Raw genomic sequence first — 24,771 nt, forward strand, 5'->3', positions numbered from 1 at the left:
AGGGAAGTTTTCAACTATAATCTCTTCAGATATTTTCTCATGCCCTTTCTCTTTCTCTTCTTCTTCTGGGACCCCAGTAATATGAATGTTGGTCCATCTAATGTTGTCCCAGAGGTCTCTGAGAATGTCCTCATTTCTTTTCATTCTTTTTTCTTTGTTTTGTGTCAGTGATTTCCACTATTCTGTCTTCCAGCTCACTTATTCGTTCTTCTGCCTCAGTTATTCTGCTACTGATTCCTTCTAGTGTATTTTTCTTTTCAGTTATTGTGTTGTTCATCTCTGTTTGTTCTTTAAATCTTCTATCTCTTTGTTAAACATTTCTTTTATCTTCTCAGTCTGTGCCTCCATTCTTTTTTCAAGATTTTGGATGATCTTTACTATCATCATTCTGAATTATTTTTCAGGTAGATTGCCTATCTCCTCTTCATTTAGTTGTTCTTGTAGGTTTTTATCTTTCTCCTTTATCTGCAACATATTTCCTTATCATCTCATTTTGTCTCACTTACTGTGTTTATGGTCTCCTTTCTGCAGGCTGCAGGATCGTAGTTCCTCTTGCTTCTGGTGTTTGCCCCCTGGTGGGTGAGCTTAGTCCAGGGGCTTGTGCAGGCTTCCTAGTGGGAGGAACTGGTGCCTGCCCTCTGGTGGGTGGAGCTGGGTCTTGTCCCTCTGGTGGGCAGTTCCCTATCAGGATATGTACTTTGGAGTGGCTGTGACCTTAATACTTTAGGCAGCCTATCTGCTGATGGGTGGGGCTGTGTTCCTGTCTCGCTGGTTGTTGGACCTGAGGAGTTCCAGCACTGCAGCCTGAAGCTGTTGGGTGGGGTCAGGTCTTGGTGTTGAAACGGGGTCTTCCAGGAGAGCTCATGTCAATTAATATTCCCTGGGGCCTCTGATCCCAGTGTCCTTGCCCCCACCGTGAGCTACAGCCCACCCCCACTTCCCCAGGAAACCCTGCAAGGCCCGTAGGTAGGTCTAGCCCAGGTTCCTGTGGAGGCACTGCCTTGTGCTGGGTCCCAGTGTATGTGAGACCTTGTGTGCACCTCCCAGAGTGGAGTCTCTGCCTCTCCCAGCCCTGAGGAGCTCCTGCACTCAAGCCCCGCTGGCCTTCAAGGCTAAATGCTCTGGGCATTCTTCTTCCTGATGCCAGACCCTCAGACTCTCTTGGAGGACTATTTCTAAGTGGGAACGACGCTGTGTAGCTTGCGTGGGTTTAATTTTTTTCTTTTTCTTTTTTTCTTTTTTTGGTGCAAGGGCTGTTTTTAATATGGATGTCTGCCACCACTTTCTTCAGTGTATGCTGGCCTTTATCCCCTTGACAGGGGTTTTGATTGGTGTTGTGGTGACCAGAGCCTGCACTGGGTATTGAGCAGGGCCTCCCGTTTGCTCTGTGGTTGTCACTGCCCTGTCAGAGGTGTAGTCTGCTCCCTAGTTGTTGCAGTAGAGGCCCCCAGATCTGTTTCTGAGCTGTGTTTCTGATCTGCGGTGTGAGGTATGTGTGATTGGAGCACACCCACTGGGAGAGAAGTCACTGAGTATTCCTCCTCTGGAGCTGTTCACCTGTGGGTGTGCTCTGTTGTGTCGCCTTTCGCCCGTGGTGCGAGCTCTCAGATTACACTGTTGTTGGCACTGCACTTGGCTCCACCTTAACTGTGGGTGTGCCGGCAATTGGCCCTGGTGTCTCTCGGGCATTGTTTACACCAGGCCACCAGCATAGATCCACTGAAGTCCGGTTCCGGAATTGCAGTAATCATGGATCTGGACCCCCTGTGGGAGTTATGATGCAGCTCAGAATCCGGCCTGGCCCAACCCCGGCATGTACGTGTCCACAAAGTCCATAGCTGTGAAAGCAAGACCCATCTCAGTTGCAGGAGCACTCGTTGTCCGTTCAGATGTTCCACAGGCACTGAGTTTACCAAGCCAGTCGTGGGGGGATTTAATCCAAGGTTCATGGCTGCAAGGAGAGATTTCAGCTCTTCTTCCTTAGTCACGCAGCCCCTGGGGCTCAGCTTTGGTTTCAGCCACACCTCTGCGTGTGGGCTACCCTCAGGTGTCTGCTCCCCGCGCAGGCGAGGGGGTGGAGGCGGCGACCGACTGGGGCTCATGTGCTCACTCAGGTGGGAGGGAGAGGAGGTGGCGACCGAATGAGGCACACAAACCTGCTCTGGTGGGAGCCCCTCCTAGTGCCTGCAGAGGCAGGGGCCGGCACGTGGGGAGAGAGGCCGCAATGGCGACCCCGCCCTTCGCGCGTCACTCAACAAAGGCCCTTTGCTTGTGCGGCAGACCAGGCTTCCTCCGGGGGCTTTCCTGGCTGCAGAGCTCCTCTCTCCTTTCCCCTCGGGCTGTCTCTGCACAGCCAGCAGCAGTCCTCTCCCCAGGGTTGCTCTCCAAACCCCACGTCCCAGCTCCCAGCCCCTGTCCGTACCTCTCAGGCTGGGTCATGCAGCGCTGTGGCATGACTGTCTGTGGAGGTCTCACTCTGTCCTGCCTGCCACAGACGGGGTGCTATGCTCTCCTCAGGGCCCCCAAAGCTCCCTTCTGTCTCAGCTGACCTCCTCCGCAGTGAGGGGGCTTCCCCGGGTGCGGGAACCTCTCCGCTGCTTCAGCTCCCCGACAGGGGTGCAGGTCCCGTCCTACTTTCTCTTTTCTCTTTGTTTCCTTTTCTCTCTTTCGTCCTACCCGGTTACACGTGGATCTTTTCTTGTCCTTTTAGGTTTCCGAGGTCCTCTGCTAGTGCTCAGCAGGTGCTCTGTGAGAATTTCCATCTGTCAACATATTCTTCATGCCCCTGTGGGAAGAGGTGAACTCCACGTCCTCCTACTCTGCCATCTTGACTCAGCTCCCCCTATAGTTTTGACAGATGCATAATGTCATTTATCCACCACCACAGTATCATACACGATAGTTGCACTGCCCTAAAAATTCCTTGTGCTTCACCTATTCTGTCCTCTTCCCCCAGCTCCCAAACACCAGCAACCATTGGTCTTTTTACTGTCTCCATAGTTTTGCCTTTTCCAGAATGTCGTATCGCTGGAATCATATAGTATGGAGTCTTTTCACATTGGCTTAGCTGCTCCTCTTTTTAATTTTTTTGAGATTTCATTGATGCATAACATTGAGTTAGTTATACATGTACAACATAATGATTTGATGTAGGTGTATATTGTAAAATGATTACCTCAGTAAATTAAGTTAGCATTCATCACTGCACATAGTTACAAATTCTGTGTGTTTGTGTAGTGAGAACTTTTAAGATAATCTCTTAGCAACTTTCAAATATACAATACGGTATTGTTTCCTACAGTCACCGTGCTGTATGTGACGTCTCCAGGACTTATTTAGTTTATAACTAGAAGTGACTACCGTTTGCCCACCTCTACCCCTGCCTCCGGAAACCACCCAGATTGGCTTCTTTTACTTAGTAACCGGCACTTGAGATTTCTCCATGTCTTTTTGTGGCTTGATGGCTCTTTCTTTTATCGCTGAATAATACTCCGTGGTATGAATGTATCATAGCTTGTTTATCCATTCACCTATTGAAGGACATTTTGGTTGCTTCCAATTTGGGGCAGTTATGAATTAGGTTTTAAGTTAGTGGAAAGCATGTGACTCTGCTACTGCAGCTCTCTAACTGCTCGCCCATCACAGCTAGTACTAGAGACATCTGCACACGGTGGTTCTGCTCTTCTCTGCAGAGCTCAGATTAGCGCTTTGATGCTTTTCGTGATTATGTATCGAGGAATAAATGAACCTTAAATTCTGAGCCTAGTATTTCTTCATAAGCTAGCACATTCAGGATAAAAGCAGCCAAGGCAATTAAAAGATCCTTTGAGGAAATTCTGAAGGTACTAAGGCTATTTTGACTGAAGAAAGAGAACTCAGAGACCCTGCCAAGCATCTTCAACACTGCCAAGACATCATAGGGAAGGGGGGGTGTACCTTGTTCTGTGGGACCATGAGAAGCAGACTAGGAGCATGTGTAAAAGTATGATGGATTCAGGTTTTGAGAGGGTGCAGGGATTCCCACCCATGCTGTTGTAGATATTTCCCCGTCTCTCATCAAGGAGCAGGAGTGAGTAGCCATCTGACAATCTAGTCTCAAAATATCCCGTTCCCGATGAATCCCTAAATACACCCCACATAAACTTTATTCCAAAATTTGTCAGTCAAGAAATCTTCTGAATAGAAACGTTCTCAAACAATATGGAAATTGAGGCCAATAACCCATGTATTTACCTATATCTCAAATGTCACGAGATACCCTTGAAGCTGATTGAAGCTGATTTTTCAAGTTGATTCTTAAAACCTGTAAAAGAGAACATTCACTAGACTCGGGGGTATGGTCTCACCTGTGAGAAGGCGGACCTTGCTTCTCTCTGGGCCCACATGTTTTGGTATCCAGAGTATTACCTGTGTCCTCCTAACTTCAGTTCAGAATTCCTCCTGCAGTTTTCATCTGAAGCGAAGCCTTCAGGCAGCCCCCGGTGCTTTTCACTAAGTGCTCTGCGGGCCTGTGTGCGGCTCTTTCCGTTGCAGCCCAGAGGCACCTGCCGTGCACACGCTGCCTGATGCCGAGGTCCTTCGCGTCCAGTGAGCCTTTTCTTCAGTTGACTCCCAGCCACGGCCCAGTGCTTACAACTCCTGAGAAACATTCCTGGTTCTTCTCTGAAACTAAGTTGCTCAGGGCCTTAGTTTCATGCCTGAATCTCACTTCATTTTCCAAGACCCAAATGTTCTGCTCTTCTTCCTGATATTCTTAAACTCGATTTAGCTTATTGCCCCCTCTCTGCTTCTCTATTGTTTTTATAGAAGCAGACATCAGGCACTGAGAAAACTGCGGTTCTTCCATGATGTTCTAGTGGACGGATGTTCTGGTCTGAAGATCCGAGCCCCGTTCTTTTTCTGATGCCAGTGTAATCTCACTGTGGCTGAAGCCTGGCTCTGGGTTAGGAAATAGTTTTCCATATTTAAGAACAGTGCCCCCGGGACATGCCTCGACTTTATGAACTCAGCCAGAGCTCCTCATATGAGAGTCATAAAGGCCATTTTGACCCAAACATATATTTCTCTGGGCTTTAAGGGAGGACTACATAAACTTTAACTTGGCCGTGCAGGTCAGGAAAGTAACTGTCATTGCAAGCCTCCATTTAAGATCAGACTTTGTATTTCCACCCTCTCTGTCAGAGTAAAGTACATAGACGCAGCAAGCCATGCTTAAGTGCAATCAGTTTAATGGGTTTCTACATTCTAATAAAATGGCAAACATTGGCAGCATCACCCTTTTCTGATTTACGCCCGCCAATGTGAATGCATCACAGTGTTACCCTCTAGCTTCATGTTAGAACTTTATTGCATCATTTCATACCCCCACCCCAAACCCTTTATTTGTTCAGTCAGTTGTGCCAAAATAATCGAGAGAGAGAAGCAGACAGAAAACACAAGGCTGGCCTCGGTGTGACTCTGAGAGTAGTGGCCATTTAACCCCACACCGTGCCTGCGTTTTTTTTTGAAATTCCCCAGAGTGGTAGACTAGGGAGCCTGACAGAGGGGATTCCAGAGTTTGTCCTGAATGGGACTGTCAAGTCAGAAGTGGGTGCTTTGTGTGTGGAAGCGGTGAGGGACCAACTCAACCTGATATGTATTATTTGGCCGCGATTCCAGAAACTATGCCCCCACTGCTGGGACGCAGGGAGAGCAGGAGGCTGGGCACCCACGGGTCCCCCTGCAGCATGGCTAAGTGCCTTGATACTGAATGAGGGGAGGAGACGGCCCCTCGTTTGCTCGGCAGGCTGGGGCGCACGTCCTGGGAAAGTCGCACCGGGGGCCCTGGGAGACCCGCCCCACCTCAGCAAAGACCTAGAGGTTTAAGAGGCTGTGATGTCCTAGGAGCCATCAGATAGTTAGAACACGGTGTTTGTGCCAAAATTCCCCAAGGCGGTGGCTACAGAGTTATCTGTGAGACTGATCCTCTCCCCTGAAAGTGGGATAGAAGGCACTGCGTTTTGTAAACAATTTCCAGGTTTCAAGGTCTTTGAAAAGTCCACGTCCTAAGCCTCTAAGTTTGTATCCACAGGCCACCCCTTGGGCACCTGCTGATGCACTGTCCCTGCTTGCGGGGAACCAGGGCTGGCGCTTCGCAGGTTAGGATATTTTCCACGTCGGTGCTGTTCACAGCTCAGGAAGCTGTCTGTTACCACCGAAAGCTGCGGTAATAAAACGCCAGTTAACAAGGATTAAGCTCACCTTAATACCAGAGGAACCTGAGGAGATGGGCTCCTTCAGCCTCTTTTCTCCTCAAGCAGACAGTTTTTTCAAACCATCACAGATGGATGTGCATTTTCTTCTCAAACGTACCCTAAACCCGGCAGGCCATGCTCCAGCATTTTTCTCAAATCACTTTTACTGAATGAAATCTTTTCTCTTTTTTTTTTTTTTTTTTAATAAAGAACGAAGTTTTTTTTTTTTTTTTAATTTTATCTATCTATTTATTTATCTATCTATTTATTTTTTTATGGCTGTGTTGGGTCTTCGTTTCTGTGCGAGGGCTTTCTCTAGTTGCGGCAAGTGGGGGCCACTCTTCATCGCGGTGCGCGGGCCTTTCACATATCGCGGCCTCTCTTGTTGCGGAGCACAGGCTCCAGACGCGCAGGCTCAGCAATTATGGCTCACGGGCCCAGTTGCTCCGTGGCATGTGGGATCTTCCCGGACCAGGGCTCGAACCCATGTCCCCTGCATTGGCAGGCAGATTCTCAACCACTGCGCCACCAGGGAAGCCCCGAAATCTTTTCTCTTGTATTTGAAGCCACTTGTTCTTCCTCAGTTCTCTGTAAGCACTTAAAAATGCTGACTAGGACTTCCCTGAAAAACTCGTTTAATCATTCGTCAGCAGACTCTGATGTGCGCTTGGTGCATAAAGACCAGCGTAACAGCAGCAGCGATGACTGTGCCGACACTCTGCCACGCGGGTGCATCGCATCTCCAAGAGCACGTCCCCGTGCAGCTGACTCTAGCCCCCGTGCCTTTCCTTCCTTAGCTCTGTTTACTCAGGCCATCCCCACCTTGCACGGAGATCTCTGAGATTTTGAGCGTAAAGTGCATTTCCTCGTACATCTCACAAAGGTGAGAGTGTATTTTCTAGTACCTTTATTATCATTCTCCATAGTCATGGAAACGTTGATTTACATCTTTTAAAGCAGTAGCAAACCTAATGCTTGGAAGTTTCTTTTCAAAATGGGAATGAAGAGTTTGATTCAATAATCAACCCACAAATGTGCTTGGAGATTCTGCTCTGTGAAAGGCATCTTTTTCTTGAAATGAGAAAATATTGAAAAATGTTAAGTGCACCATAAAATTCACTGTTTAGATCAATGTTTAGATAATCTGGATATGACATGACTAAAGAATAATTCCCAGAGCTACTTCTGTGCCTCTTTACTAGAGAGAGAATGTTGTCTAGTGGTGTAACCTGAGACTCACCAAGGCACTGAGAAAGCAGAGGGTCTGCTTTCAGCTTTGTCTCCAAACAGAAAATTACTTTTCACATCAGTGTTGGATTAAGTAGTAGCTTGTGGTGCCCTTCCTTTGGGTCATTAAATCATTAGTGAGCAATAATGCATCACTGGAAAGCTGGCAAAAAGCCTTTCAGGACAGTCTTATGTCGTTGGAAGAGATCCTTTGATAGGCCATGGGGTGAGACACAAGGGGGACTCAGCTAACAACACTGGCCTCCCATCAGCCTCTGGGGAGGTAGGTCTGGGCCTCCACTCTTCTCTGTTCCTTCCCAAGCCGCACTTAGCCTTCTCCTCTAGAAAAGTGCTGGACAAAGACAACACCCATTTCAGGGACACCAATAGGAGACCTGTGCTGAGCACCCACTTTAAGTTTTTTCACTGTCAGTGGCATCGGGGTGAGGCTCTCAGTGTCTGGAGGGGCTGGAACCTAGGAAGCCGTGTCCTTTGCAGAGTTCTGTCTCAGTGAGGCTACGCTGGGCTTGAGTATATCACCTTACGTCTGTAGGTCTGTAAAAAGTCCTGTATTTAAATTGATAGAGGTACACTTAAATTTTCCCATAGACACAGTGGTGTAATATTAGGATACATATTTGGCCAATGGCATCACACAAACTAGTTTTAGTAGACATGCAGGTAATTATGGCTATTCACTCCTTTTACTTGCTTTAAGGTCTAGGTTCTACCTCACATATTCTTCATAAACAAGACTGTGTTATTAAGGAAACATGCTGGAACACAGTTCTAGAAACTTTTCATTTTCTTTTTCCAATATTATGCAAGCCAGAATGGCATTCCAGTGCCTCTATTTTTCCATTTTCTATCACTGATTATTTTTAAAAGCTGCAAGTTTACTCCCCATTCCTCAACAGAGGCAGATGCCTGCCTCTTACCGTTTCTGCCTGGAAGTGGGGTTTAAGACACTGTCGGAATATCTACTAACTTCCTTGCCCCAGTCAGTGCACCAGCGCCCGTCCCCACCAAACATCTGTGCTGGAGCATCAGGAGAGATACCAGCTGCCTCTTCCAGAATCATCAGACTGCACTCACAGACATAAATGTGGAGTATTGTCACTACAACCTTTGCCCCTAAAAGACTGCGATACCTTCCAAGGCAGAGACCACTGTCTGTGTATCTTTCTATCCCCCAGGCTTGACACAAAGCTGGTGTTCAATTAAAGTTTTCAAAATGAGTGAATGAAAGAATGAGGGAGATATTTGTCAGAAAAGGCTCTGGCAAACGTACTTTACCTACAGTGGATAGCTTACCTCACCGAGTCCACATGTCCTCACCACGAGGGGCAACAGCAAGCACCAGACTTCAGGGAATAGCCAATTAGAAAGCCACTAATGGAAGGAACAGAGCCCTGGGTCGGTGGACATCACGGTACCAAGGCAAGGCATGTTTCTGCCCCTGACCCAGGTAGATACTAACCACTGAAATCGGGTCAAGACACAAGAAGCTACCAAGCCAAAAGCTGCCTAGCTTGCCCGAGTGGCAAGGGAGGGAAGCACAAGGAGTATAGAAGTACTGAGAAAATATTCCAGTAGTTTGAACTTTTGCCCAGGATCCTCTTGCCAGCGGGAAGAAGGCTGATGTGCAGCGTGCCTCGTCCCACGTAAAGTCAGGGGTTCATGGGGGGGAGCTCGAGAACACTTCGCAAGGCAGGCAGGCAGGCCCCTGAGGCCACTGCACACTAAAGTGTTCAATGCGATTTTAGCTCCCGATAATTCAGCTTTGTTCTCACATAGGTGCAAAATCACTTCTTTAAAAACAATAGATTGTAGGACTACACCAATAGAAAAATGACAAATTCCCATATTAAGTCACACCTGTACTATGCCATGTGGCCAACGGGGCCCTCAGAGCAGGATTGCAAATTACAGGAAAGCATTCGTACGGCACCTCCTCCCCAGCACCCTGCGCTCCTGTCCTGCTTCCCCATCACTTCCTCTTCGCCCCCCGCCCCCGGCGTGGGCGCTGCCCTCCACGACAGAAGCCTCCTCTCAGCCACGCAGGACGGTTACTGCTCTGCCCGGGTCTCCTCTCCCTGAGCCCATGGATCTCAAACAGTTGTTAGGAAGAAAGAGCGCTCATATTTCTAATCGATTTGTTCACGTTGAGGTGGTAACTGCAGGTTTAGACTTACTGGCAAGGCATTCGCATTTACGAAATGTCCACCCTTCGATGAATTCCTGAATTAGCACAAGGTGTTGGGGGTATGTTTCCAGAGGAGAAGTTATCCCAAGCCCAGACCTTTTTCTCACATACAAGGGCAAAAGTCAGCACCTTAGGTTGGAAGGCTGTGGAAAGGAATCTGAACTCGGTAGAATCTGGACTATTTCCTCAGTCACTGAACTCTGAACTTGGTTTACTTTCTTCCCTTATGACGGCAGCTCTGAACTTTACTCAGCCTTCGATTTAAGAACCAAAAAGCAAGAGGAGTCGCTGACCTCAAAGAAATGATCTTGAATTTCTGTCGTAGGAGGGGTAGACTGTTACATGTTGTATAACCATAGCTCATAAAACAAGAAATGGCTTGAATTACGTCACAATATTATAGGATAAATGGCTAGAAGACATTTTATATTCTTAATTAGGTTCTGTCTGGTTGCGCATTCACCACTTTTTCAGAACATTTTTGGTGGGCAAATAGAATGGAATTGTTGTTTGTGTATCAGGCAACTTAGTGCTTGGGAGATAACCCCAAGTAAAAGAAAAAGCAATCATAGATAAAAGTTTTTAGCTATGACCTGGACCAGTTCTTTGCTCAAAAAAGGTAAAAAGTTTTGGGAAGATGGAATTATGAAGTTGCCTGAAAAATGGCAGAAGGTAGTGGAACAAAAGGGTAAAATAAGTTGTTCAACAAAGTTCTTGGTGAAAATGAAAAAAAAAAAAAAAGTTTTTAGCTATGAATCAACTATGGAAAAACTGCCTAAGTTGGAGGGGTGGAATTCAAATAAGAAGGAAGGAAATATTTTCAATGAACTCAGCCCATTAAAAAGTATACCGCTATGGAGGCAAGAGGGTTCTAATCCTAACACATTCTATCATGCCTCTGCCCGGTTCCACCTCATACATAAACACCGTTGACCAAAAAGATTCAAGGGGTTGAAGACGGATCATAACGTTCAGTCTTATTTTCTGTTTTTACACCCATTTTTTTTTCAAACAACTTTGCTTCCATATGTTGTTTTCCATTATTCCAAGGCAGAATTTTAATTTAGAACCCCTTGATTAATTTCAAGGGACCAGCTTTTGCCCTGGATTTTCTACAATTTCCTGTGAAATAGCTACTCTCGTTTTATCTTCAGTCCACTCACCTTGCATAACCACGCCTCTTCCTGAAAGCAGCAGTGGTGGAATCCTTTCCCAAGGCGAGTGCTTGGCCTACTGAGCTGTTTCACCTACTTCTTATCCACTTCTTCAGTCTTTTCTGAACCATGTGCCAGCAAGACCTTCTGCCCCTGGATACCTATTTCCTAACCGCACATTCGTTTTCCTTCTCTTCAAGGTCACTTAGTGTCTCTTGCCCCAAATCCAGTGGGATTTACCACTCGGTCACCTAAAGGGCTCCTGTTCTGCCGTTTCTCCATCTCTCTTACCACATCATAACTCAAACACAGCTCTCCAATCCCTCTACCTGGAACGCTCCCTCCCTTCCAGCTCTGGCTCCCGCTCTCCTGCTCAAACAAAAGCCCCAAGCTCTAGCACCACCCATCCCAGTCCAGTGAGTGTGGCCTCCCTCGTACGACCCACCTGGAAAGGAACAGCACAGGCATCGTGCTGACCGGCCTCTGGACCTAGACGTGCCTTCTGGCTCTTCTCCAGGAATTGACATACCACCTCTCACATCAGCTGGGCAACTCGGGGGGGCTCTTCCAGGTAATGAGACTCTCACATCTGGGGGCTTGTCTAACTTTAGTGACCCTCCTCCTTTCCTGCAACACATCCTCACTGTAGTGTCAGTGGAGTGGGGAGTATTGTATTGTATTCTGGGGGTTGTGGACCCCAACAATGAAATGCCTGACCAGGACTCAGTCTACTGGGAAAGCAGTGATCTGGGGACCAGCAGTCCCACTTCCTCTTGACCTGTAAAAAAGGGGTGCTGGTGAAGGGAAACTCTCCTGGCTCCTCAAACCACTGATTCCACTTTTGCCTTCCTTTACTTAAAATTCCTGTTTCAACTTCTTTGGGCTTGATGCTCTACATGGCTACATACACAGCCTCCCTTTGTCTGGGATGTGGTCTGTGATTCACCTTTGCTTTAGGCCTTTGTTTACTGGCCAGCCCTTCCCCAGTGTGACTCCTAGAACAGAGGCTGGAGCCCTGGGATTCCTCTTACTTTCAAGGGAGCTTGGAAGCTTCAGACACCCCAGAGCTGAGCCTGTGCTCAGCACCTGCAGAGAAAGTCACTTTCCATGGGCCTCTCCTTACTCCCACCGAGGCAGTTCTAATTCAATTCTGCTTAATACATTGAGCCAAATTAATCCCGACCATGCTTCACATTTCTGGTCTCCTTTCTTAGTGTAAACCTGTAGTCACCTCCTCTATTTGTAGCCTGATCGCCTTATCACTCTTCATTCATAGGCTCACTCATTCATTCATTCATCCTGCAAATATTCACGAGTGCCTACTATATGTCTGGTACTCTATTCAGCAGCGGGAATACAATAAAAATTCACACCCTCTGCTCTCAAGAATATAAAAATGGTAAGAATTTATAATTCTGAATTTTTCACTCTTCCCTCTGGAACCACAAATGTGGTAAACAAACTCTTCTGCATCATGAAACTGTGCAGAACTGACACCCTCTGGCCTTCACTGAAACCTGCCTCTCTCCCGAGGATGAAGAGTCCCTAGCAGCCAACGAGATTAGAGGCTGCTCATTCTCCCATACTCAGAGCCAAAAGGTGAGGTCAGCATTCCTTTTTATCCCCAGTGTCACCTTAAGGTCCTTTACTGCCCATTCTCATAGATACTTTTGCTCCTTTGAGGGTCTTGCCCCTCATAACCAACATATTTGCCCTACCTCATTTCTACCATTTATCAAATGTCTAGTAATTCTGCTGCGTTTATAGAAAATTTGGTATCTGGCTCCAAGTCTTTTTTTTCCTCCCAAAGTCCTGACATCGTTCTGGGTTATCAGTACCCACCACCACTCAGATGGATAACCTATCCAGATCCTAGCCTCAAAATGCCTTGACCTCCTTACTAAAACTTAGGGAACATAAGTCATTCATTCCCTTCACAGCAGGAGTTTCTAAACAATAAGGAGTCAAGATATGTTTGTTCTGTTATGACTAAGGCTTGGGGTGGGGCGGCGGGTGGAGAGTGCAGTTTGGAACTGAGGTTAAATTGTGGCTTCTGTCTTCCCCCACAAGTGCAGACCTTGGCATGAGCACAGTCTTGACCATTCACCCAAGCGCAGGCGCTGTCACCTAGCATGAGGGAGCACGAAGCAGAGAACATGGGCCAGTGTCACCCACATCACAAGACAGCAAGGCTGCCCCTGGAAATATGGACCAGTGAACCTAGCTTCCACTGAGCTCAGTGATCAAATAAGAGTCCTCCTCCCAAAGAGAGCAGCGAGTAAGGAAAAGGGAAAGGGACCAAAATGTTCACCTACTCCTGCTCCCTACCAGGGGGTGAAGGAGGAGTTCTCACCCTTCTCGTGTGAGCAGAAGAATGAAGAAAATAAGCGTTTTCTTTTGACTAATTCTCAACTCCAATAACCATTATCCCCTTTTTTCTTTACTTTCATGGCCACACACTGTAACTTATCACATGAACTAGTCAACCTCTGAAATACTAGGTTTTATTCCTTCAGTTTCCAGGGCTTCAGCTTCCTAGAGATATCTTAAATCTCTGTTTTCCAAGGCTCATAGGCCTGGCCTGGCCCCTCCTCCTTCATTCACACTAGATCCAACAGCACTCTTGGTTCCCACTCCTGTCTTCACTCAACACCTGCCTGGTAGAATTTAGTCATGTATCCATGCTCTAATCTGTCCTCTCTATTCCAAATCTGAGTGACTGAGTACAGACATACCTCAGAGATATTGTGGGTTTGGTTCCAGACCACTGCAGTAGAGTGAGTATTGCAATAAGGCAAGCCCTAGTGTATATTAAAGTTATTTTTATGCTATACTGTAGTCTATTAAGTGTGAAATAGCATTATGCTTTAAAAAAAAAATGAACATATCTTTTTTATTTAAATAAATTTATTTATTTATTTATTTATTTATTTATTTATTTATTTTTGGCTGTGTTGGGTCTTCGTTTCTGTGCGAGGGCTTTCTCTAGTTGCGGCAAGTGGGGGCCACTCTTCATCACAGTGCGCGGGCCTCTCACTATCGCGGCCTCTCTTGTTGCGGAGCACAGGCTCCAGACGCGAAGGCTCAGCAGTTGTGGCTCACGGGCCCAGTTGCTCCGCGGCATGTGGGATCCTCCCAGACCAGGGCTCGAACCCGTGTCCCCTGCATTAGCAGGCAGACTCCCAACCACTGCGCTACGAGGGAAGCCCAACAATGAACATATCTTAATTAAAAAATACTTTATTGCTTAAAAATGCTGACCATCATCTGAGCCTTCAGCGAATCATAATCTTTGTGCTGGTGGAGGGTCCTGCCTTGGTGTTGGTGGCTGCTGACTGATCAGGGTGGTGGATGCTGAAGGCTGGGGTGGCCGTGGCCATTTCTTAAAATAAGACAACAATGAAGTTTGCTGCATCGATTGACTCTTCCTTTCATGAACAATTTCTCTGTAGCATGCAATGCTGTTTGAGAGCATTTTATTGACAGTAGAACTTCTTTCAAAATTGGAGCCAATTCTCTCAAACCCTGCCACTGATTTATCAACTGAGTTTATGCAATATTCTAAATCCTTTGTTATCATTTCAACAATCTTCACAGCATTACACCAGGAGTAGATTCCATCTCAAGAAACCACTCTCTTTGTTCGTACATAAGAAGCAACTCCTCATCCATTAATGTTTTATCATGAGATGGCAGCAATTCAGTCACCATTCCTTCAGGCTCCACTTCTAATTCTATTCCTCTTGCCGTTTCCACCACATCTGCAGTTACTTCCTCCACTGAGGTCTTGAGCCCCTCAAAATCATCCATGAGGGTTGGAATCAACTTATTCCAAACTCCTGTTAATGTTGATATTTTGACCTCTTCTCATGAATCACTAATGTTCTTCATGGCCTCTAGAATGGTAAACCCTTTCCAGAGGTTTTCAGTTGACTTTGTCCAGGTCCATCAGAAGACTCACTGTCTATGGCAGCTATAGCCTAACAAAGTGCGTTTCTTAACTAATAAGACTTGAAGGTCGAAATTAATCCTTGATCCATAGGCTACAGAATGGATGTTGTGTTAGCAGGCATGAAAACAAAATTAATCTCATTATACATCTCCATCAGAGCTCTTGGGTGACCAAGTTCATTGTCAATGCAGCAATATTTTGAAAAGAATCTTTTTTTCTGAGCAGTAGGTCTCAACAGTGGGTTTAAAATATTCAGTAAACCTTGTTGTAAACAGGTGTGCTGTCATCCAGCCTTTGTTGTTCCATTTATAGAGCACAGGCAGAGTACATAATCCTTAAGGGTCCTAGGATTTTAGGAATGGTAAAGGATCATTGGCTTCAACTTAAAGTCACCAACTGCATTAGCCCCTAACAAGACAGTTGGCCTGTCCTTTGTAGCTTTGAAGCCAGACATTGACTTCTCCTCTCTAGCTATGAACGTCCTAGATGGCATCTTCTTTCAATATGAGGCTGTTTGTCTACAGTGGAAATTTGTTGTTTAGTGTAGCCACCTTCATGAATTATCTTAGCTAGATCTTCTGGATTACCTGCTGCAGCTTCTACATCAGCACTTGCTGCTTTATCTTGCACTTTTATGTTATGGAGTTGGCTTCTCTCCTTAAACTTCATGAACCAAACTCTGCTAGCTTCCAACTTTTCTTCTTTTCTTCTGCAGCTTCCTCACCTCTCTCAGCCTTCATAGAATCAAAGAGAGAGTTGGGGCCTCACTCTGGATTAGCCTTTGGATTAAGGGAATGTTGTGGCTGGTTTTTTTCTTATATCCAGACCACTAAAACTTTCTCCACATCAGCAGTAAGGCTGTTTTGCTTTCTTATGAGTCACGTGTTCACTGGAGTAGCACTTAATTTCCTTCAGGAACTTTTCCTTTGCATTTATTCTCCTTAAGTCTCCTTCTCAACAGCGCTTATCAACTTTAGCAGGTTACTTTCCATCCTACCTCTTAAAGGAAGTTGAGAACAAGAGGCATGATTACTTTCAAATGTCTGTCCCCTAACTTTGTGTATCTACATCTGTGCATATTTTCACATTTTCTTTAAGATCAGATAATAAAGTCCCTACAATAAAGGCTCTGCCCTTAGCTACCTCCCTCCCCTCTAGAAACCACCTGTTTTTTCTCATATTGATGACTTTCTGTTTTATGTTTGTTCATATGTTTTGTTTTTTAGATTCCACATATAAGTGCAACCATATGTATTTGTCTTTCTCTGACTTATTATTTCACTTAATATAATACCCTGTAGGTTCATCCATGTTGTTGTAAATGGCAAGATTTCATTCTTTTTTATGGCTGAATAATAGTCCATTATATATAACATATATATATATATATATCGCATCTTCTTTATCCATTCCTCTATTGATGGGCACTTAGGTTACTTCTGTACCTTGTGAGTAATGCTGCAATGAACATAGGGGTGCATATATATTTTCCAGTTAGTGTTTCCTTTTCTTTGGAAAAATACCCAGAAGTGGAATTGATAGATTGTATGGTAGTTTTATTTTTAATTTTTTGAGGAAGCTCCATACTGTTCTCCATAGTGGTTACACCAATTTACATTCCCACCAACAGTGCATGAGAGTTCCCTTTTTTCCCCATCCTTGCCAACACTTTTTATTTGTTGTCTTTTTGATAATAGCCATTCTGAGGTATGAGGTAATACCTCATTGTGGTTTTGATTTTCTTTTCCCTAATGATTAGTGATGTTATACATCTTTCTTTGTGTCTATTGGCCATCTGTATATCTTGTTTGGAAGAATGTCCCTTCAGGTCCTCTGCCCGTTTATTAATCAGGTTTTTATTTTTTTTCTGAAGGTGAGTTGTATGAGTTCTTTGCATAGTTTTGATGTTAATCCCTTAACAGATATGTCATCCTCCCATTCAGTAGTGGCCTTCTTTTGTTGATAGTTTCCTTCTCTGTGCAAGAGCTTTTTAGTTTGATGTAGTCTTGTTTCTTTTTGTTTTTGTTTGCCTGAGGGGAGATATTCCAAAAACATATTGCTAAGACTGACGTCAAAGCGTATACTGCCTATGCTTTCTTCTAGGAGTTTTATGGTTTCAGGCCTTCCATTTAAGTCTTTAATATATTTTGAGTTTATTTTTGTGTGCAGTGTGAGTAAGCAGTCCAGTTTGATTCTTTTGCATGTAGCTGTCCAGTTTTTCCAACATCATTTATCAAAGAGACTTTCTTTTCTGTGTTGTGTATTCGTGCCTCCTTTGTCATAGATTAATTGGCCATAAAAGTGTGGGTTCATTTCTATACTCTCCGTTCTGTTCCATTGATCTATTTGTCTGGTTTTTTTGTGCCAGAATCATACTGTTTTAATTACTATAGCTTTGTAGTATAGTTTGAAATCAGGGAGCATGGCACTTCCAGCTTTGTTCTTCTTTCTCAAGATTGTTTTGGTTATTCAAAGTCTTCTGTGTTTTCATACAAATTTTAAAATTATTTGTTCTAGTTCTGTGAAAAATGCCATTGGTGTTTTGATAGGGATAGCCAGCTGACAGTCTTATGGGAGTTCCCTTGCATGTAACTAGTCACTTTTCCCTTGTTGCTTTTAATATTTTCTCTCTATCTTTAATTTTTGTCATTTTAATTACAATATGTCTTGAGTGGTCCTCTTTGGATTGATCCTGTTTGGGACTCTCTGTGCTTTCTGAACCTGGATGTCTGTTTCCTTTCCCAGTTTAGGACATTTTCAGCTATTAGGTGTTAAAATATGCTCTCTGCCCTTTTCTCTCTCTCTTCTCCTTCTGGGACCCCTATAATGTGAATGTTAGTATGCTAGATGTTGTCCCAGAAGTCTCTTAAATTGTCCTTAGTTTTTTTTTAATCCTTTTTTTCTTTTTCCTGTTTGGCTTGTGTGATTTCCACTACTCTGTCTTCCAGTTTGCTCATCTGTTCCTCTGTATCATCTAATCTACTGTTAATTCCTTCTAGCATATTTTCTATTTCAGTAATTGTATCTTTTGCTCAGTTTGGCTCTTCTTTATATTTTCTAACTCATTGTTAAACTTCTCACTGTGTTTATCCATTCTTCTCCCAAGTTCATTGAACATCTTCATGGTCATTACCTTGAACTTTTTGGAGGGTAGATTGTTTATCTCCATTTCACTTCGCTCTTCTGGGGTTTTATCTTATTCCTTCATTTGGAACATATTCCTTTGTAGCCTCATTTTGCTTAATTCTCTGTGTTTATTAGTTTATATTGTGTAGGTCAGTTATGTTTTCTGACCTTGGAGAAGTGGCCTTATATAGGAGATGTCCTTTGGGGCCCAGCAGCACACTCCCCTCTGGTCACCAGAGCTATTTGCTCTACAGGGGCAACCCTATGTGGGTTGGGTTGGCCCTTCTGTTGTGGCTGGGCTGACTACTGTGGATGGACTTGTAGGTGGGATTGGTCCCTGGCCTGGTTGGCTTCCAGGTCCTGTCTCATTCAGAGGCTGCCATCTGCTGTTGGGCAAGGCCTTGCATTTTGTGATCTAGCAGCAGAACTGCTTGTCATCCCCAACTTGCCAGACCATTTCAAACCACTTTACATTTTTTTTATCTTGCCCCGTGACCATTTTCCCCCTCAGTTCTCTGGCAAACTCCCACTTTAAGTCTTAATGGAAATATCATTTCTCCAGAACATTCTCCCCAGAACTTCTGTAGACCATGTGGGGTTCCCTCTATATTCCCAGGATGCCTTTTGTATACGGACTTATGAAATTTTAAAAACCTCTCCTATTATTTTCCCTCCGAATTGACACAGTTAATAGTAATCAAATCATTGATTTTATTCTTGTCTCATTCCTTGGCTCCTAGACTTCTCTGCAGTTGAGCAAGACAGGCTTCCTGCATATGGACACAAGGTACGTCATGTAAGTACACACACACCTCATCATTATGTGCACACATTGAGCATTGCACTCTCCAGGCTGTACTGGAATAACACAGACTATATTGTAATAGTTCTTTCAGGTGTCTCTTCAGCAGTCTCTAAGTCCCTGGGAGGAGTAAATATGTTTCTTTTCTTTATGTAACTCTAGCACCTGGCAGGGTGACAGTCACAAAACAGATGCTCCACAGTAGTTTGCTGAGTTGATGAAATATTGACACTTTCTCGTCATCTCAGGTGATATCTTATCTCTATGACAGACGAGGATGGTACACTTTGAGTTTTCAGCCCAGTTGTTTGCAATCAGGACATAGAAAAATATGTTTCCTCTTGGAACAGAAATGATCAAAAAACGTCTGCAGAACCCCATTCTCCCTTCAACTTCCTGTATGTAAACCTAACACCATTTGAAGCTTAGGGTGGTGTGACTTAAGGGTTTCTCACTTGAAACTGTGACTCAACTTCAGTGTTATTTGCTCTGTCACACTGTGTGCAGAATATAAATACACTTCCAAGCCCTTTTGAGTCAGGTATTATTTCTTTTTTTTTTTTTTTTTTTGTTAAACCAAATCTAATATGAAACTGACTCTTTTTTGTGAGTAAATTTGAATTTTGAAACAGTAAAACAATAAGGTTTAATATAAAGCAAAATAAATTTTTTATGTTTATGATCTGCCAATTTCCCAGAAAAAGTTTTGTGGTGACTTTAGTTATATACCAGATATATTAAAATCACCAATGGACAACACATATTTTATTCAGGTGCCATCTGAAAGTTTTAAAAATTTGTTGACATAATCTCACTGAACTGTCCACTTTAAAATGGTTGAAATGATAAACTTTCTGTTTTGTGTATTTTACCACAATTTTTTAAAAATATGTTGTTTCAAGATTTTTAGGTTTTATAAAGGTATTGTATTAGCGTAACAATGAAAAATTTAAAAGACCATCTCTAATCTCATTATCCTATCAAGCATTGTTTACATTTTTTTTTTCACACACACACACTGTATTTTGGTATTATTTCTCAAGAAATAAAATTTGTAGTGGACTTCATGGGAGTAATCTGGAGCAGGAAACAGCATGTTATTTGTTCTTTCTAACTTACCTTTAAAATATCCCAGAAAATGTACAAAGCAGAGAGAGAAAACCCACAGCAGGTCTGGCGCTAAATATAAACTCTATCACTTGCCTCCATCATGGGGTGCTGTGGCCTTAGCACACTAGGAATAGTTTATATGAAGTAGAAAACTGCTGAGATCAAACTAAGTTTCCTCATCAGCAGACAGTCCACGCAGGACGCAGTGCAAGCGTGAAGGTGTTTCTGAACATCTCTTTTACGTTTGTGTTTGCTCTTTTTTCTCCAGTCCCCTACTGCAACTTTCCTTGCACCTAAACAAAACTGCTTTTTTTTTTCTAGAATAAATTTGGAACGTTCTTTCAGACATTACTCGGTATGTAAAGATTTATGCCAGGAATAAAATTACTTGAATACTTAACCTAATTCTTGCAGCTGCCATTGGATTGTAACTGGAGTCCTGATGCCCTTCACTCAGTCTAAGGCGTGCACCTTTCTTGCTCAGATAATTATTCTACATCTTTATCTGGGTCTAGGACCATTCCTGATGTTACAAAGTCAGTAAATCTATTTTATTCACTCCCTTATGATTTTGACTGTACCTTTCCTCTGAGTGTAGGCTTTTTGATGCCCAGGTCTATCTGACCAGGATAATTTGTGCAATGATAAGTGGGAAAAAACTCCTATATGTGCTTTTGTGTCCAAATTTACTCTCCGTGTTAAATCCAACTTGCATTCAGTAGCGTGAGTGCTGTGGCCTTAAAATGCTGTAGATGAGTCAGAGGAGTGGGTTTCTGTCTTTCAGTGACTCACATCTCAGCTGGGAAACTGCTAACTGGGGAGTTACTCCCTTATTCTTTCCCTAATTACTAGCCTGTACTTCTGCTCTGTTGGCTTGGTGCCTCCTGCCCCTCGCTGAGTCTGAGCTGCTAGGAAGGTGACGAGCGCTTCCTGCAAGGCCGCTGGAGGCCTTTCTAACTTTCTCTGCTAACTCAGATCAGCAGCTTTCGGGTCTTCTGCCTTTCAGCTCCTTCTCCACTGGATGGACTTTGAAAACACATCAGGATTCATGGAAAGTTTTTCTGAAATAATAGGAAACCAAACGTTGGCTGGTGAATACTTATGCTGAAAATTATTACCATAATTTTGAAATAATCTATAAAAATATGCAGGATCTTTCATAATCCAATTATAATCCAATTTCATAATTCAGTTCAATATAAGATCTGAATCCTCAGATCTGTAGACTTGAAAACATTACCAGGCACCTTTCCAAAATTCTCATGGCATTTTGCTGTGTGCTGGATAAACTGAAGGTGATGAGCTTGATGTATTTATTCCCTTTCTTTTACCTCCCTGAAAAATGTGGTCATCCCATAATAACTCTCTAACTTTTACATTTCTTCTCCTGGAGTTTGTTGCTGTAGTATAAATGAGCATTTTTTAAATAAGTGGTTGAGAATCATCGAATGAAAATATGCTATTTAAAATATGATAATGGATAGATCTGTTTCATCATAAAACATCGTGGACTTTAGTAATGTGCAATTAGTAGCATTCACTACAATATGTCAATGAATCTAATCTTGTACAGTAAGTACAAAATATATCAAACTGTGTACTTTTAGTTCTTGAAGCAGCAGGACAAAAGGCAAGCTGTCTTTCCATATCTAAGCTCTTCTTATTGTTCACTTAAATTCATTGCAGCTCATTTCTTTCTAAGGGAGAAATGTCGTGGCATCATTGCTAAGATATTGGTTCACGTGAAAACATGGGCTTTTGGAAGTAAAAAAAAAAAAGAAGCTCTGATTTATAGCATTTGCTGCTTTCTGTGGTGTAAATATTCCAATCATGGCCAATGTCAAGCTACAAACAGTTTAACAAGCCAGTCACAGAATTCCTGTGTATTTACCAGTTGGTGCTTGGGAGCCAGTGTGAGGGGGTTCCATGACCCTGGGCATGGTGTCCCACCCGAGGTGCCCACTCACGGTGTGCAGCTGAGGGCCTCCCAACACACACGGTCGCTCCTGAGACAAACCAGTCTCAGCTGGGAGCGCTTCCGACAGACTCCTCTCTGTGATTTGAATATCACAGCAAATCACAACAGAAACAGGCTTTCTCATTTATGCAACAGACTTTATGCTTCCTGTATTCTTTTTCTGCACTCTTATAATGGGCAGAGACGAGCCCACACCTTCCTCCAGCGTCCACAATAAAGAGCTACTTTGTTCATCTCCACACCATTCGTTTCGATGCTGCATGGAATTCTGCACTTTAATCAAAATGCTCGCTGCTGGGCCCTGCGTTAGGGTGCATGACACACCCGGGCTGAATGGCTTTGTGAAGACAACCTTCTTGAAGATGGGCTGCTTGGACCTCCCAAGTTAGGATTCCAAGAGGTGGGAGGATCTTGCCAGTCCAGACAGATGTATGACCTGGGAGGTTTGCTTGTTTTAACTCTTGACTTAGTGAGGAAAAGTGAAATATTTGGGAAGTATCTGTAGAAAGTCCTTAGTCTTTGCATATCTACATACTTCCCCAGAGATCCATTTAGGGTAGCCCTTATCAATACCCTTATCAATAATACCTCCAGGAAGGCTTTGTATTCCCACAAAATGAGTCCATGTATTTGCTGGTCGAGTGGATCTGTGTTTTGCTGTGCTGAGGTCCAGTCTGTCATCTAAGGGCGCCTCTTCCTGCATCTTCTCCATCAAACTGACAGGGTGCGGGGGTGGACGTTTTAATGTCTTTTGAGTAAGTCTGACTTTGAAATAGATTTCTCAAGACAAGATTGTCGTAATACTTCTTGGATAGTGACATTAAATTCTCCCTCACTGACAGAGTCGTTTGAAGGTATTGCTACTTAATGGTTTCATCCCCAGTACCCTGTGGGTCACATACATTTGTTTTATAAAGTGTTCGTGTGGGAGAGATATGAAAGTAATATAGCCACCTCTTTCCCTACAACCCAACTCTGGAGATCCCAGGAGAGAGAGACAACACTTCATAAATTCAGAGCATTGCTCTTTTCCTAAAATAAGCCAATAAAATAAGGTGGGAGATAGAAGTGGTTGGATCCCAATTTGGGAAGAGAAGGGGTCCCTGAGTAGAAGAGGCAGAGGTCCTGCAGGGAGTGGACTTGAGTTTTTCCATGTCCCCTGGAGACCCTCACTCCACCTGCAGCAGGCCTCTTGCAGGAGCTGCTCCCTGGGTACAGAGAGCTGGGGCCCAGGCAAAGCTGGACAGCACCCCCATCCTATGCACTGACAAAATCTTCCGTGGGCTTATAGGCTGGCATGGAACTTGGGGTGCTCACACCCCACAGCGTAGAATACTTGGTACACACACACGCACACATTCCAAAGACTAGAAACACAAATCTATCACCCCAAACCCAAATCCCTGGATTCTTACCCACCACATGAGAGAATGCTGAGGTTCTTCAGCTATCCCGAGAAAAGACATAATCATAACCTTGAAACAGTGATAGGGTAATAAAAGCATAAGCGAAACTCTGAAAAATTCAGATGTAAATGTAAGAAGAATAAGATAAGAATGTATAACTTTCAGGGATAGCAGAGAACTTTTGATCTATTCAAAGAAGATTAAAAAGAGGAGGAAAAGAGAAATAAGTATAGCAAACCGAACACGTGAAATAAGATGAAAGAAACAAGCTTTTCCATAGCAACCATAACACAGGAAGGGCATGCAGGCGGCGTGCACGCCAGGAGCCTGCTAGTGGCCAGGGCAGCTGTTGGGACCGCGTGTGGGTGGAGCCTGTGTATGTCCACCTGTGTCCGCGTGTGTGCACGCATGTGCACGCAGGGCCAGGGTGGGAAGGGGAGCTGGTCAGGACTGGGGCTGCCCCTGCCACCCTCAGCTGATGGCATTCTATCACAGAGATCCAAGGAGTCTCAGACTTCTATAAACTCTGGGCCTCCACATCCTTTGGAAGATGTATTTCTCAAGAAAGAAGACTTCTTAAGTTTAATGGCTTGCTTTATACCTTTAAATTATTGAGAAATATGTTTGTGAGCCTCTCTTTGAACGTTGTGGGTAGGCCTGGCAGTGGTAGGGGTGTTGAGAAGGGAGCAGATTATGGGTGTATTGGAAGCAGGGCCAGCAGGCCTTGCTGGTGGGTTGGATGTGGGCTGTGACAGAACGAGAGGGGTCCCCGGACCATGCAACGGATGGGCTTGCCAGCATCCGAGACTGGGAAGGCTGTGGGTGGGGTGGGCTTGGGGAGGGGTGTTCAGAGTCTCAGTTTTGGAGATACTGATCATTAGACGTCCACATGGAGCTGTCAAATAGGCAGTCAGCACGTAGATCTCAAGGTCATGGCAGGCTTTGTCATGTGGCCCCACAGGAGAGACGTCACCAACCGTGTGACTATAGACAGAGACCAGAAGAGGGGTGAGGACAGAGCCCCGGGGTCGGGTCTTCTAACCTAAAACAGCAGCTAACTCGTCCAACACGGCGGCACAGACCAGTACTTTAGGTATATATTTTTAAGGGTCTTGTACTGAGATGTTGGAGAAAATATAATCCTATCCAACACTAACAGCCTACTGAGATTCTTGGAAAACTTCTCAAGTGAAATTGTTTCTTCTACGTTCAGCAACATAGAAGCTTGACTTCAACAAAGCATTCTTGGTTTTTAAACAAACTCCAAATTTCTTTGCGTAAAATTAAAATGGCCTTGCCTGTGAGTGTCCTTATGACCCTTTGACTTAGCTGTAATGGGCTGATTGTCCATGTTCCTGAATTGTCCTAATACACTGTCAACTCTGCATTCACGTTGTCTGTCGTTTGTTTGTTTGTTTGTTTGTTAGTTGAAAATCTCAAGGACCAGAAATTCCAAATGTCTCTTCCCTTTGGAGGTGGACACCTGCATCACGGTCCCACCTCCTGTTGACACCAGTGTCTCTCTGAAGCTGAGGAGGTCTATTCACAGAACCCAGACGTGGAGGGTCCCCAACCCC

General features: G+C 44.2%; 2 long non-coding RNA genes across 2 annotated transcripts in view; one reads left to right on the forward strand and one right to left on the reverse strand.

Moving 5' to 3' along the window:
• The window catches only part of LOC309632312, a 1,044,736-nt gene that overhangs the window by 735,877 nt on the left and 284,088 nt on the right, over nt 1–24,771 (reverse strand). The window lies entirely within an intron of this gene.
• Nucleotides 1–24,771, forward strand: part of LOC309632306 — a 75,422-nt gene that overhangs the window by 35,676 nt on the left and 14,975 nt on the right. The window contains exon 4 of the long non-coding RNA XR_014246841.1: nt 18,639–18,694. This is a non-coding gene — a long non-coding RNA (uncharacterized lncRNA). The remainder of the gene's footprint in view (nt 1–18,638; nt 18,695–24,771) is intronic.

The sequence above is a fragment of the Balaenoptera borealis genome, assembly GCF_965194805.1.
Source record: "Balaenoptera borealis genome assembly, chromosome: 7".
NCBI classification, from domain to species: Eukaryota; Metazoa; Chordata; class Mammalia; order Artiodactyla; family Balaenopteridae; genus Balaenoptera; species Balaenoptera borealis.